This window comes from Jaculus jaculus, chromosome 5 (genome assembly GCF_020740685.1).
Source record: "Jaculus jaculus isolate mJacJac1 chromosome 5, mJacJac1.mat.Y.cur, whole genome shotgun sequence".
Taxonomy (NCBI): domain Eukaryota; kingdom Metazoa; phylum Chordata; class Mammalia; order Rodentia; family Dipodidae; genus Jaculus; species Jaculus jaculus.
The window spans coordinates 152,829,881-152,834,328 of record NC_059106.1 but is presented as its reverse complement, the minus strand read 5'-3'; the positions used below and the strand labels follow the sequence as shown (position 1 = coordinate 152,834,328).

The following is a 4,448-nucleotide window of genomic DNA, read 5'->3' as shown; positions in this document are numbered from 1 at the left end:
TTCCACCCACAATAGCTTACACACTGTTATTTGAACTCAGGACAAGTGGATCTTTGGGATATGAGGTGTGGTGTTTGCTGGTTTCCATGGGGGAGCAGATATGGTTACAAAAGGGCCAGAAGAAGGAGAACTAAATGGAGTCTCCAGGGGAGAACACCACAATGAGAAAACTGGGGAGGAATGTGTCTTGATTTCCTGTGAGTGGTTTTGGCTATGGGCTATGAGGGGAGGGAAGATGTGCCGGATATTGTCTATTGTTTTGCAGCAATATTCTTGTTTTACTGTGTTCCACCCAGAGTCCTACCAAATATGACATTAGTCAATTTACTTCATCAGCAACTTATAGTCTAGACCCCCTAAGTATGAGGTCTTAATGGGGAAAACAGAGGGGAGAGAGAGAAAGAGAGAAAGAGAGAGAGAGAGAGAACAGACTCACTGGCCTTTGGTTGCAAAGGCAGGCAAATGAACACACATAGGCAGATGGAGGCAATAGAGTTTGATGAATGGCTTCAAGGTGAACTTTGAGAATCAGCCACTTTGGTGCTCATGGAAAGGTCATGGGATTCGTGTCCTTCCTGATTTACTGGCTGTAAATGAAAGCTTCCATGAAGGTTGCTCCCTTGGCCCTTGTTAAAGGGATTGTTAACGTTTTGTACATCTCTCTCTGAGTTCCTGTACTAAATTATCTCTTGGTTGAAATGCCTACAATGTCTTCAGTTTTAGGAAATTTAGGAATTTAGGAAATGGATGTTTCCTAAAATGTGTATGTGCCCCTTGGGACTTAGCCCAGTGCCCTGCCTGAGACAAGCTTGCCAAGAACGAGAACTGAAGGTACCGCTAAGTGGAGGGGCATGCATTGCGGATGGGACAGGGCTGTGGCGTGAGGCTAAGGACATCTATCTCTGCTCCTTGGCCGCTATGACTCCAGGCATTCAGACTTAGAAGACTTTGATATTACAGCATCTTAGTAGATCATGACATTATGTGAGAAACTAAGAAAATGAGAAAATGTGGGTATTCATAACCAGATTAGTGATACTCTTACTAGGTTTGGATCCACCACTTCCACTCATTCTTTGAAACATTTTGTTGAGTGTTGTAAAGATGACATTTCCTTCTGATGACACTGAAGGCAGAGACAACCCCTTCAGAATTTTACTCCTAAATAGCTCCATGTTGAATTTACAGTGAAATATGACCACATATTAAAACATTAGAATGTATTTTTTCTGAACATTAACAAATTTATCCATATGACAGGAATTACTGAGTTCAGAATATTAAAAGTATATAAAACTAATTTGCAATATACCCATATATTAAAGTTCCCAGTAAAAATTTAAAAAAATGTGTATTAGGCCTGTATTAAGTCATTTTACTGGTTATAACATGAGGTCTTCTAGTAGTATTTAAATGAATCTACAAGCATGCCTTCAAGGACATTATTTATTTGGCAGCACTGATGAGAAAAAAACCAACCCAAGCCCAAACCAAACCAAACTATATCCAGGTATCATAAAACTCTGTTCCAACCTCATGTGGACTTACAGGTGGGGTGGCATTTGTGTATAGTGATTATCTCCACTCAGAGCTTGCAGTTTCTCTGGCTATAATATTGGAAGATTTCATTTTGTCATACTTTACTGCGAAACAGCCTTGAAGCATGAAATCCAGCAGCTTGTTGTTTGAGACACTCTGTTATTAGCTGTCAATATTCTTCATAATGATCTGATTCTATCTCGATGTACTTGAAACATGCTTTGTTCCTTTGTCCCTCAACCTTTGCTTGTTCCAGTCCTGTAACTTTCTGAATGATTTCTTTAAAGACCATTTCAGATGACTTCTTCCAAAAAAAAAAAAAAAAAATCTTTGCGAGTTCATACCACTAATCAGCCACCATCCCCCATCTTTTGAAGCTACACTGTATAGGTCAACTTCAATGTGTGGTTGTAAATTCCTCTAGGACAAGTCTTCAAAAGTATAGTCTTGGGGCCTGGGGAGATGAGTCAGCAGATAAAGGTGCTTGCTTGCAAAGTTGGCTGGCCTGGGTTCAATTCCCCAACTACCCACATAAAGCTGGATGTAAAACGTGGCACAAGCATCTGGTGTTTATTTGCAGTAATGAGAGACACTGGTGCCTGTGAATATGCGTGCACACACACATGTGCAATTAAGAAAACAAACAAATAAATAATCCTAGCTATGAGGAGATGGCTCAGTGAGTAAGAACGCTTGGATCACAAGTATGAGGGCCTGATAGGACCTGATTCACCCTAAGTTTGATTCATCTGCACCTATGTACACAGCTGGGCATGGTCACATATGCCTGTAACTCCAGTTTTATGGGGAACAGAGACTGTAGAATTGCTGGGACTTGCTGGTCATCCAGTCTGACCAAAAATACAGCACTGGGTTCAGTGAGATACTGTTTTGAGAAAGACATAGTAAGTGATAGAATAGGACACCTGAATCCTCCTCTGGCCTCTATATGCATGCATGGGGCTTGTGCATCTGTACATGCATGTGCATGCACCACACACACACCACAACATGCCCATTACTACTACTACACAGACACACACAATAATCTTTTACTATTTTATCACTACACATTAACTAAAAACTAATAAGCACATAGACTTTGCTGAATGCAATGGAACTTTCTTGTCAAGTTTGGAGAGACTTTATTAGATGAGGAGATGGCAAGGGGAGAGTATGAAGAAATCCTGCCTGTGAGAAGGCAGGAGGGGGCAGAGACCCACAATGGAACTTTCAATCTGTTCTGGAGTGCTTTGGAAAATGAGTTATCTTATGAACATTAATGTAAACATTCTCACAAAATACTACATTTCTACTATTAAGAATGATTTTTGCTAAAATACCAAGAACAAGGCTCAGTAGAAGGCTCAGTTGGTAAAGCACTTGCATTGCAAGTATGAACTCAAGTTTAGGTCCAGCACCCATACTAGCCAGGTGGGTATGGTAGTCTGATTGTAATTCCAGTTCTTGAGAGGTGGAGACACAGGTCCTTAGGGCTAGCTGGTTAGCTATACTAGTGGAATCAATGAGTTCAGGCTTCAAATCAGAGACCCTGTCCTAATAAATAAGGTAGAGTACATCCAACTTCTATCTCAGGCCTCCACATGTTCATGTGCACTTATGAATACACATGTACGCACACCACACACACATACACATGCAAATATATATCAAGAACAAAAAGAAAGGTATAAAGCTGCCTCTGCCCATGGCACAGTAGTTTCCATAAATAATCCCAATGCATCTATATAACAGCTACTAGCACTCAGAATGAATTTAACAAGGTTATAGGAGATAAGGCTAATCAAAATCATTTTGGTTTGTGTACTAGCAGTACATCAAAAATAGTATTTGGTGCTCGCTTCAGCAGCACATATGTTAAAATTGGAACGATACAGAGAAGATTAGCATGGCCCCTGAGCAAGGATGACATGCAAATTCATGAAGTGTTCCATATTTTTCTGCAGCAAAAAAAAGTAGTATTTGGAGAAAAATCACAAGATATCTGGTATAAACCACAAATAGTGCAGTGTGTTTCATCTCAGATTCTTTGCTCTGTATATGTCTATATCTATTTCCAAATTTCCCTCATTTTTAATATTTTATTTATTTATTTGAGAGAGTCAGGGGGAGATTGGGCACCCCAGGGCCTCTGAGCACTGCAAACGAACTCCAGATGCATCCATTCCCTTATTCATGTGGCTTATGTGGGTCCTGGGGAATTGAATCTGGATCCTTAGGCTTTGCAGGCAAGTTCCTTAACTGCTAAGCCATCCCTCCAGCACCCCCCCCTTTTATTTTTAACTTTGGTTTAATTATTTTTATAGTGCTGGAGACTGAACCTAGGGCCTCATGCATACTAGGAAAGCAAACTACCATGGAGGAAAACCCCATCTCTCCCTGTTATCTCTGTTTCTATGGAGTTGTAGTGTGCCATATTCATTTCTCTCTCTGTACCTTTGCTTCCTCTCGACTTATATGTTTCCTACCATCCATTTGAATGTAAATCTTCCTTCAAGATCAAGCTTAGATGTATCATGGATACCAGTCACATTGGAGTAGGTTTCCAGCTGGCTTCATGACAACCTCCTCTTAATTCTCTATTTTACATACAGAATTGTGAGTTAATGGGGATTAGCAAGATACACAGTTCACTGAGGCAGTTATCTCCTACGTCATATTAAGTTGCAATCGTGTCTCATAATGCTTTTGAACTACAGCACTAAGTCTATCAAACCATTGTGTTGTACATCCATTTTGAATAAATTATGGCTCACATTTTCCTAGCCTGACATTTCAGAAATGTAAAGCAGAAAGTTAATGCAGGGCACTTCAGGAACCTTACTCACAACACTCTTTTGGGACAGTCAGCTTGGAGGCCCTGGAGACATGATTCCTGGAAATCAGGC

At 40.4% G+C, this 4,448-nt stretch overlaps 1 non-coding gene across 1 annotated transcript; it reads left to right on the top strand.

Moving 5' to 3' along the window:
• The first annotated feature begins 3,393 nt into the window (after positions 1-3,393).
• Positions 3,394-3,500, top strand: LOC123461068. Its single transcript, XR_006637386.1, has one exon. It is a non-coding gene; the product is annotated as a U6 spliceosomal RNA (small nuclear RNA).
• The last annotated feature ends 948 nt before the right edge of the window (positions 3,501-4,448 follow it).